Here is a 16,391-nt window from a genome sequence, read left to right as displayed (position 1 = left end):
TGAAGATACAATGCAGTATGCATCTCTACTTCCAAATCAAAGACAGACTAAAGCGAAACTGTTAAATATATCTTGACAATGGAGTGCTGAACTCTCTGCCATTCTCTACAATGTCAAGATACACTTAAACAGAAGAATGATGGATTTAAGACTGTTTATGAAGGACTATACTGTTGTAAGAATATAGGGGGAATCAGTGTAGGAGAAGATTTGGGGAGGGAGGAAGCGAGGGGAAATTCCAAAGACTAAGGAGTTATATTATTAAATAAAATTTTAAAAATTAAAAGTAAGCTGAAAGTTTTTGAAAATATACTTCTATACTTACCTGGCAGGAGGAGATACCATGCTCACGAAGGTGGTTTTCGCAGGACAGGATGTGATAGCCCCTGAGATTTTCCCAGTGTGGGAAACTCAACTGCATTATTTGTGGTAGTGGGGGACTGCATTCACGCTCTCCCCGAAGGGAAAAAAAGAGAAAGAAAATATACTTCTAAATGGTAGAAATTATAATTTCTGAAAAATTAAAATTTCCTCAAATTAGAAATATTGTTATCTCCTTATTTAAGATTTGATGAGTGTGATCTCCCAGAAAGCAGTTTTGAAATCTTACCTTGTTTTGATTAAAGATTTGTGGAGATATGTAATGATTTTGCTTATTATATATCAGTTACTTTTCAGCAAATATATTCAAAATTATCTTAATAATTCAAACTCCTCAAGTCCTACAGGAGTGATTCACTATTTAAATATTTAATAAGACTGCCATCGTCAGTAGAAAAGAGACTTCTCTCCAGTACATAGGTAGACAAGACCAGAGATGGCTCTCTTATTTAGTCACTCTCTCAAAATACTGGCTGAAATTTCCTGTTTTCTGTCTAGATATTCAGCCCTGTGGCTTTTTCCCTCTGCTCCTGCCTACTTTTCCACAACAGACACCAACTACATCATCACCTACTATGACCATTAATGTTTTATGAAATACTGAATTTTTCATGGCAAAACTGAGTGTTAGACACACTTGTCTCTTTAAAGTCCCTTAAGTATTTCCACCACAGCTAAATAGCATAATGTCTCACATTATTCCAGTCCCCATACACCACTATGTTGCCAAGGTCCCACCATTCCTTCTTCTTTCAGGTATCACCTGTAATCCTAATGCCTTGCCCAGTATATAACCATAGAGAAAATGCCATTGCCCTTTTTTTAGATTTATTACTAAGTGCAAATTACCTGTATTATTTATCAGTCTAAATTTTGTCCAAGAACCTTGGCTTTTAAACTAGATATTTATATTTTCTTTAAGAATGGAAAATTAACCATGGTAACTGTAAACTTCAATCTTGTTAACTGAAAATTTATCAATAAGTATAGCTAGTTGAATGGTGAACACAAAGTTATTTGTAAGTCTATAATAATCAGAAATTACTAATTTGATATAATTGCAAAATAAGAAGGTTAGATAATATGAGTAACAAATCATAAATTAGGCATGTTGAAAGAGTACATAACCTATTAACTGAATTTACTGATAAAATCCCAGATGATTGCTAATCTGAAAAACCAAACACAAGGTCAGAGATTTTTTTAAAAAGGCAAGTATAAATTATAAATTTTAAAATGAAATCAGGAAGAACCACATGAGATACTCATTGCAAAAAAAAAAAAAAAGTGCACTCAAAGAAATAAATGCATGGTGTATCCCTCACACAAAAACAATTCTAGGCGTTCTACTCATGTCTCTCTTTTCAGTGAAGTCTCATAGGTTTTCCTAGCAGGTTCAGGTATCCATTGAAAATGTGATGTGTATGTATACATGATCAATTACCAATAAGACTATTCGTTAGAACCAAATGGTCTCTTTGGCAATAAAGAAAGTGGTTCCGGGCCTGACGCAGTAGCTTAGCAGCCAAGGTCCTCACCTTGCATACGGTAGGATCCCTTATGGGTGCCAGTTCTAATCCCAGTGGCTCGGCTTCCCATCCAGCTCCCTGCCTGTGGCCTGGGAAGGCAGTCGAGGACAGCCCAAGGCTACTTGGAGAGTGAATCAGTAGACGGAACATTTTCTCTGTCTCACCTTTCCAATAAAAATAAAATAAATCTTTAAAAAATAATAAAGTGGTTCATTTCATCTTTTCCACATTCATGACCAAAACAACAGTGCAACAGTCAGCACATAGTTACACGTATTTGACAGAATTTCAGAGGAGATTGACTATTCTACCTGAGAAATCTAATATTCCATCAAGGCCTTTTCTGGGAAAATGAGACAATGATACAGTACTTAGCTGAATCTAATTCAGGGAACCAGAAACTCGTACATCATCAGATTCCTCTGGAACTCAGAAAGAACACAAGGAAATGATGCTAAGATGGATCCTGGGGGTATAACTCATGTTAAGTGAAACAAATTTTTGAACCATCTGGTCTTCTGTGAAACAATGTGTCAAAATACTTTAATAAGTAATCATATAAAAAACATGTATGCTACTGAAGGTTATACTCACATCAGACAGCAGAGATCAGTCAGAAGATATTGGATATTTCAATTACTAAAGCAATAAGAAATTACAGGCTTCCATCAGTCAGAGCTCAGAGTACTATTTCAAAGAGCAACCAAATTTGGACTCCTGGAATAAACAAGAGTGGTATGTTTCCCAAAAATACAAAAGAAAATAGTGTGTGAGGGTTGGAGTTACGATGCAATAGATTAAGCCACCATTAGAACCCAGTATCCCATATATGAACACTGATTTTTCTGGCCCGGTGTGTTCCCCTAGTGGTTAAAGTCCTTGCCTTGCACATGCCAGAATCCCAAATGAGCACTGGTTCTAGTCCAGTGGCCCCACTTCCCATCCAGGTCCCTGCTTGCAGCCTGGGAATGCAGTCAAGGATGGCCCAAGGCCGTGGGACCTTGCACCCACATGGGAGACCCAGAGGAGGCCCATCTTTCACCACAAGCCAAGTGCATACATTTGAAACCTCAGCCACTGCTGTAAGAATAAAGATGTATGAATTATCATAAGACTCTGAAGTTGTCCTTTGGCATGCTTAACTCCAAAACTGTTCCTGAGATTGAGTTTCTGGGATACATTTGGCAAAGTTGGCAAGATTCAATCTTGGCCATTATGGAGGCTTTTGTACCCTTGATTGATAAAATTCAAAGACAGGCATATGTAAATGGTTGGTGGATGTTGTTTTGGGAGCAAAAGGTGTCCCCCCAGGAGTGGGATAAAGTGCATAACTAGTTTGCTAGTACAGAAAAGGCATTAAATACCCTCAGAGGGATATCTGATCGGGGGACACCAGACAACATCAGCAACTGTTGGGTATGCCTTTTTAACCTTCTTATGAGCAGAAAGCAATGCTAGATTGCATGCTGAAGTCCAGAAACAGGGCCTTGCAGGCGCCTGGCAGAAGGCGAAAAAGTATATGAAGAACTGAGCTTGATAAACACTGAAGAGAAAAAAAAATGGGAGAAACATCACGTCATTGGAAACGGTAATGGTGAGCTTCATCTCGAGGTCACGCCTATACCCATTCTGGGAAAGGAATGTAAAGACTGGCCTGTTAGAGAGTTAAGTCCAGAAACCACTGGTGTAGTAGGTGACAATGGAATAGCGCAGTTGGGAGTAGAAAAAGGAGGAGCAAACGTGGCTAACCCAGGAGAAGGGTCCAGTGGAGAGTCTTGACCAACAACTCCAGGAGGTTTAAGCACAGCTGAAGTGTTCCACCAGGTGAGAAAATATGCATGTTCTGCCCATATTCTCTGACAGATCTAGTATGTAAATTTAATGTAGATGTGGGTAAGACTTTGCTCTTGAAACTGAAAATGAAACAGTTGATATCTCTGTGTCCAGTCAGTGGCAACAGCTGAAGATTGCCTGTAATATGGAAAAAATAAAGATCATTCTCTTGTAACCTTGATTCTCTTACATATTAAGACAATCACATTCTGTTCCTGAGACATTTAAATAAGTGACTGGTTGATCAATGTTTCTCAAATGCAGGCACAAGGACTCTCAAATTCTTGGGAGCTGTCTGGTTGAGTAAGATCAAGAACATTTCTGAGACAGTTAAGAGTCAGGCCTTTCCGTCCCCACTTACATAAGAGTTTGTAAGATTGTTGAGAATTTTTAAGCACATTCTGCATTTGGCACAGATTCTGAAAATTTTATATTGTGTGGTAAAGAAGGGCATTGGATGGAAATGCAGCGAGCAAAAGCAAATTCCCTGGGCATGCTGTGATTTCTCAATGGCTAAATCCTCCCCTTGCAAGCACCAGGATCCAATGTGGACACTGTTTGATTTTCTAGCTGCTCCCACTTCCCATTCAGCTGCCTGCTTATGGCTAGGGAAAGCAGTAAAGATGGTCCAAGGCCTTGGGAATTCTGTACCTATATGGGAGAACCAGAAGAAGCTCCAGGCTCCTGTCTTCAGATGGGCTCAGCTCTGACCATTGTACCCATTTGGGGAGTTAACCAATAGCTCTCCTTCGATCCCTAAATCTGATCTGCCTTTCCAAGAAAAATAAGTTAATTTTAAAAAACGACCATCACAATGGTTAAATGAAATGTACAGGCTACTCAGGCATGCCACCAATATTAGCTCAGCATGCATGTTCCAGCAGAAGGGTTTGTTCACGGCCTTTACAACCTTTTGTGTTATCGTCCTAACTGTGGAAATGATTAGAGGTTTGATATTCCTTAATCAAAAAACAACTTGCTACAGTACACACCACACTGATAGCTACTGAAAGCATAACAAGCCCTGACCTACTATTGAATACACCTTAAAACTTAATTCTGGCTGGAAAGAGGCTGGAACAGTACAGTACAAATGCCATCATGGACAAAATGAGAAGACTACTGGCAAAAGTGGGAAGTTCTAGGCCTGGTGCGATAGCCTAGTGGTTGAAGTCCTCAGCTTGCATACACTGGGTTCCCATATAGGTACCGGTTCTAATCCCGGCGGCTCCACTTCCCATCCAGCTCCCTTCTTGTGGTCTGGGAAAGCAGGATGGCCCAAAGCCTGGGGACCCTACACCCGTGTAGGAGACCCAGAAGAGCTCCTGGCTCTTGGCTTAGGATTGGCACAGCACCGGCCGTTGCGGTCACTTGGGGAGTGAATCAACGGATGGAAGATCTTTCTCTCTGTCTCTCCTCCTCTCTGTATATCTGACTTTCCAATAAAAATAAATAAATCTTTAAAAAAAAAAGAAAGTGGGAAGTTCTGAATACAAACTGACTTCAGGATGAATTATTTGACTTATTTGACTGACGGTATGCATCCTGAGGCCTCATGTACCATGGAACCAATACGTCGTCCCTACCAGGATAGGACTCCACTGACACTTGTGCATACATGGTGCACAGTAGGGTCTAGCAGAGGACATCTTTCCCAATGGGCTGTGGTATCCTTTTGGCCTTTCACCAAGACAATTTGGTAGGAATCAGGTAATTGTCAAAGTATAGCTGATTGCTGTCAATGAGCTTTCCCTCATTGATATTTTCATACATCAGCTATGCCACCTATTGGGGCATAACTAGCTTATTAGTGGCATAGCATACAGGACATTTGACAGTTGTGTGTCTGCCCTATAAGGCTCAAGACATGTGGAGAGACTCGTAGGGAAAGGAGTCCCAGAAGAACAGAACTGTATATCATTTGATGGGTAATTTGATCCTCATCTTGTCATGTAACTTCTTAGCTACCAGCCTCTGTTGACAGTAAAACATGGATGAGAAATAGACAAGATCTGGATCTGAGCCTCTTTGCTGTGGGTTTCTTGATTGCCACCATGTGGAAAGTAGTTGTGCGTGAACTCCCAGTTGCACTGCAAGAATAAAGAGGTGTGAATCCCAGAAAGGCTCTAAAGTTGTTCTTTGGCGTGTCCTCCCAAAGTTCTTTCTAGAGCTGAGCTGTAGTGCCACTTTATTAGCATTTGATCCTATTCATGACAGTGAATGCCAACTTCAAGTTACCCTTTCTTCAGTATATTTGAAATTATATGAAGACTTTGACCCAGAATCAGTTTACAACTTACCGGATCTCCTGTGCAATTTCTGTGGGATAAGGAAGAAGCAACATTTTTTTTTTCATTCTTTAAAATCATGCTCTAAATTTCTAGAGTATATTTAAGATCACTTAAAAATATATACATGGTAAATTCATTAAATGATTTAGATGTAAGTAAAAGTAACAAATTTTGTCTTATTTTCTTAAAAATATTTTTGAAACTGATGCAATTAGGTCTCCCAGTGCTGTTTTTCAATATTTTTTGACTGTTAAGGATCAATTACACCTCAGTATAAATTTGAGGAACAACTCTCCCATTTCTGTGGAAGAGGACCTTATAATTTTGATGAAAGTTGCATTGAATCTATAGATCATATCAAATAATATTGCAATGTTCACAACATTTATGTTACTAGTGCATGTACATATTATGTCTTCCTATTTATCAGTTCTTTAATCTGTTCGCAAAAATTTTCTATTTTCAATATGCAAATGTATCATTTTAGTCAAATTTATTCATATATATCTAATCCTTCTGGATACACTAAAATATTTTTGTTAATTTTCCTTGTTTCAGTTAATTGATGGTACTTTTGTATGCTGATCTTTAACTGTGCAAATTTGCTTAACTAATTTATTAGACTAGAATTTGTTTAGTGAAGTTGCAAAAAAATCGTAGAAACAGAAAAAAAGAACTGCAATAGGGTTGTATACACAGTTAAATATGATATCTATATTATTGGACTTTTAATTTGCAAAAAGTAAAGTAAAATGCATTGAAATTTGAGGGAAATATAACTGTATCCTCCAGCAAGTAACATGTTTTGTGTATTTTTTCTATCTCATATTTAGCATATGCAGAGTTTACCAGCGATTAATCTAATCCTATTAGTAAGAAAGACTTGATAGGATGGAGCTATGTGGCCAAGTTAGCCTTTTTTTACTCAAAAACTTTTAAGAATATACTCTACTTGAAGCATACTTCTTTGGAAAATCTTCATAAGTTCAGTTTTTGATTTTCATTTAACAAACCTAGCCAGGTATAATGTTAAAACTCAAAACTCTGAACCAATTTATTCTGCTCAAGTCTGAAGATGGAAAACATTTTAGAGGGAGCAGGGCATCCAGTTTACTTTGGTACTGCTCCTTCTCCCTCTACCTCTGCTCAGAGCTCTTGTACATCTCTCTGGTTTTAAAGATGGAAATCAGAATGAGAAGGCGATCTGAAATGTTTCTGAAATTATTTTCTATAAGTAAGGTTGATTTTTTTCACTGCTCTTTGGAGAAGTGATGGGCGGTGGTTAATAAAGCCTTAAAGTATATCGCATTGACTGTAGGATCTGTTAGCTAAAAAATGAAAAGATAGTACCAAAATTATTTATAGACTTATAATGATGATGAATAAAGCTTGAGAAAATGCAGTCAATGTTGTGTGGTGGTGGAAGATTACCTGCAGTAATTCAAAAATTTAAAAAAAAATCAGTGAGAAAGACAGAGAGGAAAAAATGACTTTTCCATCTCAACACTACCCTACACAGCTGATGGCAGATCTATGGGTTTAATTCTCTTCACCCCAAGAAGGCAGTTAGTTATCCAGCAAACAGCAACTAAGTGTCCCGTTATATAATTTAATTCAATTCTGATACTTTTTCTTGTTAATGGGAATATGATCCAAGAGTTTAAGAACTCAAGATCATGAGAGAGATCATGCTTCCTGATACAGTTCAGGTACCAATCATCCCAAAGATTTTAATACACACTCGGCCAGGTAGTGGGAATGTTATTCAAGTAAATATTTCACAATATCATAATTATCTATGAGATTTTCTTAACCACACTATTTGTTTCCAATATTTTACTGTCAGTAATATATGTAAAGAAAAGATATAGATTAGTAGACTGGTTAATCTCAAACAAGATTCAGAGAAAATGATAAATGTCTACCTATACTAAAAAAACATTTTTTTTTCAAGCTAGAAGGAAGACTTCTGAGTTAAGTGAAATCACTGATATGTCAATGGTGTGAACCTTTCAGTAAGTCAAGACCCAATCAAGCATGAACATGTACCTGAAAAACTGAAAAACCTCATACATGTTCTAACATCTCAGCTCACCTAAAATATTTCTAAGGGGACTGTTCCAGAAAATGGAATTGTCCAAATTAGATAAAAGTCTTCCTCAATGTAATGAAGATGACTTTCAGTAAGCCAAATGAATACCGATAAGATTAATAGGAAATTCACAAAGGTTTAACAAAATCTTTAATAGCAATATTACACCAGCTGACCGAAGTCATAAATACAGATAATTTTCCTTAACAGTCATAAAGAGTCTCAACTTTGTGTGGACTGGAAGCAATTTTAGCATACTACTGAACTGTAAGCATAGATATGTATTGAAAAAGGTATATCTCAGTGTGGGGGAATGAACGGAACTGAGAGAGCTGTTTTGTTTTAAGACCTGTAGAAAATAACAAACCAAACGACTTTCAGATAGTGTAAATGGCCTGTAAATAAAAAATATTTCTGGCTCCCAGGGAGAGTTAGCTGCCACATACTCAGCTGAATTTCGTATCTCTAATGGACTAGTGCTTTCCATTCCTGGCCAAACTCTCCTTTAATTTATTGTATATGTTTTGTGAGACAAATAATTTTTTTTAAGTTCAAAGGTTTCCAGATTAAGAAAAGATGCAACTCTGGGCTTTATCTACAGCTGGATCTTATTTTGATCATGAAATAGTGTACTTTGAGATCACTAATGCAATTGAAACAGTTTTAGGCAATTATAAGGAATTGAACATACTCCGAATGGTAGGCCAGAATGTGAATTGATGTAGTAAACATGCTGTTATACTTGTACTTGTATGTTGCTCTTTTCTTCCCATTGATTCTAGAATTGTCTTGTTATTAGTGGTAATCTGTGGAATCCATTGGTGTTGACTTTTTTTTATTTCTGAGTTTAGTCTTCAAGAGGCTTCTGACTGTCTCTTGGAGCCATAAACTGTTGTTTAGGAACCTTGTTTAACCCGCTAGTGAAAAGGGTCCTGTCGATTTCCAGTCACCTCAGCTGTGGCACTGAACAGGAATGAATTCAGTCTTTATTTTCAGTGCTAGACAAGTTCCTGAAATTGTTGGAATAGCATTGAATGACTCCAGTTGACATCACAATGCATCCCTAAGATTTTTTGTGGTTGTTATAACCCCTAAGTTTTTTGTTTGGTTTATCAGAATTGTTAGATAAATGACACGGGATGTTGATGTTTATTGGAACTAATTTTCTTTCTTTCTTTCTTTCTTTCTTTCTTTCTTTCTTTCTTTCCTTCCTTCCTTCCTTCCTTCCTTCCTTCCTTCCTTCCTTCCTTCCTTCCTTCCTTCCTTCTTTCCTTTTTAATGCACTAGGACCTTGAAATTTTTTCACTTATACATCTATTGATATTCTTATGCCACTACTTAGGTTATGGAATAATATAATATACATACAATTTTATTTGAGGTTATCTGTGTCATGAGGAAGATCCGATTCCAAGGATCCAATCGACTTAGCAATTAAATGTTTCTTTTAGAAGTGAAAGAATGAGGGTACCAATGTATCAAAATACTTTTTTAGACAACTGTCTGTTGTTTCAATATTTATCGTTTATAAAGACTGCTAAATGCTTTCTGCTTCCATGTGCTTCTCCTCATCTTTTTACCACCAAAGGCCTATGATTTATCCATTTAATGATGCAATTTATGTCTATGCTGCTGCTTCTCTTAAGCAAAAACTTTTCCCTTTTATTCCTGTCCTATTTCCTTGAGATTTTGAGAAACACATTTCTGTCAATACCAAATTTAGAAACATCTCTTTTTGTAGATATAGAATGCAAATGATATCAAAGCCATATGTAACTTATGAGCCTATAGTGCTGGACAGGGATTCCTAGTGAATATCTTCAAGATAGTGACGAATGCAAATGGACAAGAGATTAAACCAGATATATATATATATATATATATATATATATATATATATATATATATATAAATATATAAAAGCAATAGGAATTATTTCTGTCCTATTGCTTTTTAAATATTTATTTAGTTAATTAACTGGTTAGTTATTTTGGAAGGAAGAATGACAGAGAAAGAGAGAGAGATAAAGGAATTATCCATTCACTGGTTCATTTCCAAAATGTCTGTAAAAACCAGGGTTGGGTCCAGCGCAATGGCTCAGTTGGCTAATCCTCCTCTTGCAAAGCACTGGAACCCATATAATACAAGTCCCAGCTGATTCACTTCCCATCCATCTCCCTGTTTGTGGCCTTAAAAAGCAGTTGAGGATGGCTCCAAGTTGTTGAGACTTTGCACCCATGTGGGAGAACTGGAAGAAGCTCCTGGCTCCTGGCTTCAGATCAGCTAAGTTCTGGCTGTTGGGGACACTTGGAGCGAATCAACAGACAGAAATTCTTCCTCTCTGACTCTCCTCCTGTCTGTATATCTGACTTTCCAATGGTCAGCGGGGATTCACTTATACCATACTAGGTGGGACACAAAGATTGGTTACTCCTCACTAGGGTACTGAGGATTTCTCTGCACGCCCCTCCTAAAACTGTTGACAAATGTCTTGCCAGAGTTTTAAACCAGTCTAGACTACCCGGAAAAAAAAAAAAAGCCAAGTTCAGCTGAATAGTAATCTATAGCCATTTTAAGGTGTATAGAACCCGTTCGTGTATAAACTAAAATTGAAATGTCACAAGATGTGGTAAAGAACTTGCATTTTTTATTTTTTAAACATGTTGGTTACTCAGTTCTGTGTCAGTTAGTCCCATAACATTATAAATTGCTGCTGATGTTAGGTTGGGGCTTTTAATTGATCAGGATGATACTCAGCTGGTTCTACCTTCAGACCAGAGATGGTCTCTCCAACAAGCCATTGAATTTGTCTGGACAATAAGATGCTGGAATCTATGCCTGGTATATGCTTGCAATGAAAGAATCTCAACTGATCTTGAACTGTGATAATGCAACAAGGTGGAGGAATCCATCATGGGGGGAGGGTTTGGGGAGGGGATGGGGGAATCCCAGTACCTATAAAACTGTGTCACATAATGCAATGTTATTAATAAATAAATAAATAAATAAATATTTTTTAAAAATAGGCATAGCTGCATTTGTACTATTGTTCGTAATCTCCAAAATTTTAATTCTAATATGAATTCTGATACTTTATTCCTTCAGTTTTTAGTCATTTGTCAAAATTTATCTTGTATGTTAGTTGAGGCTTAGCAGAAATAACAACAACAGGATAGTGGCGATTAAAGGAATCATGTTATTGTCTATACTAAGTTCACATGAAATTCAACAAAGTATGTATGATCACTAGTATCATGAGGCTGTTGAAAGATGAGATTTAAAGCTGAAGAGATCCTTACCAGTAAAACCAAGCTCTCTGAAGTTTTAAACCTTGATTTAGTTAAATGTTCAAAATAGCTGTGCTATATGGAATATGTCAAATTTTGATTACTTAAAGTCAAAACGTGATTTTCAAAGGGTTTGTTTTTGGTTTGTAGGAATCTTATTGTACTGCTAGTTGTATCCTGGGGCTTAATCCAAAGAACAGTGATCCACATCTAAAGATTAAAGCTTTAAAATACTGGGCAAATACTAAGATTGGCTCTATTCTGAGGAAAAGCAGAATTATAGTGAGCAATTATGTTAAGTATCATCAGCAATATCATATATAACACAATGAAAATGGGAAATTAAATAATTGAAAATCAGTATAGAATCTGAATTTCTGCTCTCCAGAAATGTACTATCCAGCAGTCAATAGTTATTTAAAGATTAATGTATAATCTATCTCAAAAATTTTATGTTTTTGCCTAACAATTTTTGCGTAGGGCTTGGACTTCCAGAATGTCCCAGGTATTTCCAAAATGTTAATATGATATTTCTACTGATTCCATTTAAATTATGTTTCTTGGAAAGTATGAAGTGACTTTTGGGGACTTTCTTCCATAGAAGTATAGAAAGTATAGATGGCATTGTGACACAGTAAGTTAAACCATAGTATCAGACACCACAACCAATATCAGCATCAGTTTGAATTTTAGCTGCTTCATTTCCAAGAAAGCTCCATAATAGAATGCCTGGAAAAGCAATGGAAGATAGTGAAAGAGCTTGGTGCCACCCACATTGGAAACAGTGATGGAACTCCTAACTCCTGCCTTTGGCTTGTCCAAGCCCTGGCATTTTCAGACATTTGGGGAGTAAACCAGTGATGGAATCTCTTTTGCTCTCTTTTTTCTTCTATGTAACTGTCTCTTTTAAACAAATAAATTTTACAAAGCATATAAGGTTATAAAAGCTATACAATGATTTAAAAAGCAGGAGGGAATAGAATCTGCATTGGAATTTGTGTAAAATTACCTTATACTTTTTTGGAACATTTCTGTATTCATTTGTGTATTTCTTTGTGAGGTATTACCAGGAGACTAGAATTGGTAGGGAAGTCAAGATCCAAACTCTTCCTTCTTAATATGTGATGCAAGGCATCTTAATGGCTAGGCCAAACACCTACCCCCAATACCTATCTTGTAAAAGAGATTTTATTATTTTAATACAAATGTGACTATATATGTGACATTTACATTAGATCCATAGGTAGCTCTAAGGTTCTAAATATGATCATGGCATTATGTTTGCTTTAAGATATATAATAGAAGCCCAGAATGGTGGCCTAGTGGCTAAAGTTCTCACCTTGCACACACCGGGATCCCATATGGGTGTCGGTCCTAACCTGGCCCGACCTGCTTCGCATCCAGCTCCCTGCTTGAGGTCTGGGAAAGCAGTTGAGAATGGCCCGAAGCCTTGGGACCCTGCACCCACGTGGGAGACCCAGAAGAGGCTCCAGACTCTTGGCTTCAGATCAGCACAACTCTGGCTGTTGCAGTTATTTGGGGAGTGAATCAAAGAAGGGAAGATCTTTCTCTCTGTCTCTCCTCTTCTCTGTATATTTGATTTTGCAATATAAATAAGTCTTTAAAAAAGATATATAACACTACAGAGTACATTCACTCTAATATTTAAGCTACAAATATATGAAATGTGAAGAGACATTAGGAAGTCCATGGAAAACACAATTATGTTTATTTTGGTTCAAAATACTGATATACAGTCCTAATTTTTAAAATATTCATTTTCTATGAAGTTTTCTAATACCCTTTATGTATTCTAAAAATGTGTCACTTACAAGGATAGAGTTCATAACTAGAAGACTCATCAAATAGAAATGTTTTCATGTATGTATACTTCATTTTGTTCTGTAGTCCTGTTTTGAATGCTAAGTCTCCCACACCGTACCTTATTCACATTGCCACATCACTACCTGGTGAACACATTATAAAGATTAAAAGACCTATTCTGTGTCTTAAATTAAAAAGTGACTCTCAACTTTAACAAAATATTCTTATATTAAATATTGTTTTACAGTTATTTATAATGAGCTTCAAGGCCTTTTTGTCCTTGAAGACTGAATAATGGACTTTAAAATAGTATCTATTGTTTGGTCAGCACTTGAATGTGCAATAATTTGACCATGCAAACACTGGCAAAGAATATATTAGTGAGTGGATTCTTAAACATTGGGAATCTGTAAGAAAATTAAATTGCAGTTATTCTGTGCAGATGTTTTAAAAATCAGGCTTATTTTGATATTTAACCATATTCACCAGCCTGAAATCATTCACTTAGCTATTCAGAAATCTGCTTTATGTGCCTTTTTAGATTTTTTGAAGGACATGTTTTTGTTTTGGAATTAAATGAGTTGATCTGATTAGTGGTGGCACAAACCTCTAATTAGCTGTGTGGAAATAATATTGACTTTAAGTTAACAATGATATGAAAGGCTGTTGATAGGGATCATATAGAAAAGAGGTTACTAATTGTAGCAGGTGCAGTGATACACTGGAATCTATTTCCCTGTTGTAATTTATGTAATCAAGTAGTGGCAAAAGAAAATTATTTGCATATTTTAATTTTTTAATCACCGCGAAAATTTTCAAAAATTTGCAATTGGTATGAATATAATTTTGAGTGATCTTTTCAAAGATTTGAACTCTGTATGTTCAGCAACTTAATTTTATTGGAAACAACCAATGTGAATCAGGACAGTAGTACTCAATGCACTATAGTTGCAATACCATATGCAACATCACAGTGTTATTATTTATTATTAATGTGGTAGGTTCTTTAGCTACGGCATGTGCTTTACTAAACTGTTTAAAATTTGTTGCTCCATCTCTAACATTTAGTTCTGTAGATGCTATGCTACAACGCTTTGCAAAATGTGTTATACTTTTGCTGACATATACATTTTGAGAATATCCCTTGATTTTAGTAATTACCAAACCTGGTTACACAAAAAAAGAAAAAAATGCAGAGGGCAAAAATGTCTTGACAAAAGTCTAAAAATTGCCTATGCTTTTATCTCGATTCATTATTTTCTGTTCTTCCCTTTTATTTTTGGGTAATTACAAAAAGGAACTCTGATCACTTACTATGAGTGCAGCTAACTAAAGAATATTTTAAAGAACAAAACATGAACGTACAATGTCACATTTGTTGCTCTTCAGGGATTCATTTAGATCTGTTTTTATTTTAGGTCCTTTTTAAACAGAGTAGGTCTGTCATCTTTGAGCTGGCTCTTTCAAGCCTTCAACAAAATTTTCTTCTGAAGATTCTGTTGTATCATGGAAATTGGGCTAAATTTGGATTCCTCTGAAGTTCTGTAAGTTATTTCAGAGTACTTTGCCAAAAATACCCAGTCATCACTGTGGGGTTCTTCTGAGCTAGGCTAGATATTAGGAACAAACTTCTGTGTCCCTTTCCACCCCCAATTTCTACTACACAATGGCCCATCTGTGAGTGAACTCCACTTTTAAATTAAGATAAATTTCCAGCTCTCATGTATGAGGAAAACTAAAATGAATGTCAATGTGTTTTCTAAAATAATTGACTTGAATATCATTTCTTAAAATAATTGACCTGAACTTCAGAAAAGTAAAAGAAGGATAAGTCATTAGGTACTGAAGGGAAGGATAGATTCAAAAAACAATTTCATCTGAAACATGTTATGTATTTCTGGAGTGTACAGGAGTCCCCTTCCCAATGATTCTCATATAGTAACGTAGTTTGATGCAGCCAGTTTCGAGATATGTCTTGTCAAGATGGGAAAGCCCTTGGACCCCCATCTCCTATATTAAATAGTGCAATATTTGCTTATGATATATACACAATCTCCCTTATACCTTAAATGTCAGCATTTCCTACCATAGCTAAAATAACATAAATGCTATGTAAATGTAGTTCTATCTTTTGTTTAGAAAACAATGACAAAAACATAGCTGTATGCGTTCAATACACTTGTGATTTTTTTTGCCTGAATATTTTAAATTTGGAGTTGTTTGAATTCATGACCAATTGGCACAAATCTAGGTATCAAAAATAGGAAAAGCAAACTATTAATGTGGGAAAGGGGGAATGAATGTCAAGTGATTTAAAAGATAATGTATAATTTCTATGCTCATGTTAACTAGATTATTTTCATCTAATTCTAATATAAAGATTATTGCAAAACTCAATTTACCCCTGACAATCAGTTGTATTGGTTGACAACAGGCTTTGGACAAGGCACCTTCAATCTCCTTTTGGTTACAGGAACTTCAGTATTTCAAACACTACCTTTGAATCCAGCTCTCTTGAGTCCCAGGGATTTGTGAAGATGTTAGGGTATCTCTGAGCTTTTCACAAATCCTAAGAAAGCTATCTCGTACCATGGTGTAGTAGATTAAGCCTCTACTTGTAGTGCCAAAGTCCCATATGGGAGCTAGTTGTTCCACTTCTGATCAAGTTCCCTGCTAATGCTTCTGGCAAAGGAGAGGAACATGACCCAAATCTTTTTGTCCCTGTACCCACAAGGGAGACCTGGAAGAAGTTCCAGCCTCCTGGCTTCAGATCATCCAGATCTGCCTTGCAGCCTTAGGGGAGTGAACCAGTGGATAGAAGATTCTCTCTGTGTCCCTCCTTCACTCTGTAAATTTGCCTTTGAAATAAAAATAATTAAAACACGTTAAAACAAAGCCGTATGGATGATGAAGATATTTTAGAACATTTAAGGCTCCCTAATTTGATCTCTCAATCAATTAAAATAATTATCTAAGGGGTTTTTTTTTTGCTTTGTTTTTTGACTTATCAATTGAACAAATGATTAATTTACAATATTACTACAGAGGAAGTCATAATTACCATCAACATCTTAATCTCTGTCTCCTCTCCCTCTCTTCCTCGCTTCTTGAATTTGACAGGCTTGAAAATCAGAACCAATTTCACAGGGTTCAA

General features: G+C 36.3%; 1 pseudogene; it reads left to right on the top strand.

The window, feature by feature from the left end:
- Positions 1 to 317: 317 nt before the first annotated feature.
- On the top strand, positions 318 to 461 carry LOC118758782 (U1 spliceosomal RNA; annotated as a pseudogene).
- Positions 462 to 16,391: the final 15,930 nt, after the last annotated feature.

This window comes from Ochotona princeps, chromosome 2, assembly GCF_030435755.1.
Source record: "Ochotona princeps isolate mOchPri1 chromosome 2, mOchPri1.hap1, whole genome shotgun sequence".
Taxonomy (NCBI): Eukaryota; Metazoa; Chordata; class Mammalia; order Lagomorpha; family Ochotonidae; genus Ochotona; species Ochotona princeps.
The sequence above is the reverse complement of the archived record's forward strand: the minus strand, read 5'-3'. Positions and strand labels throughout refer to the sequence as shown.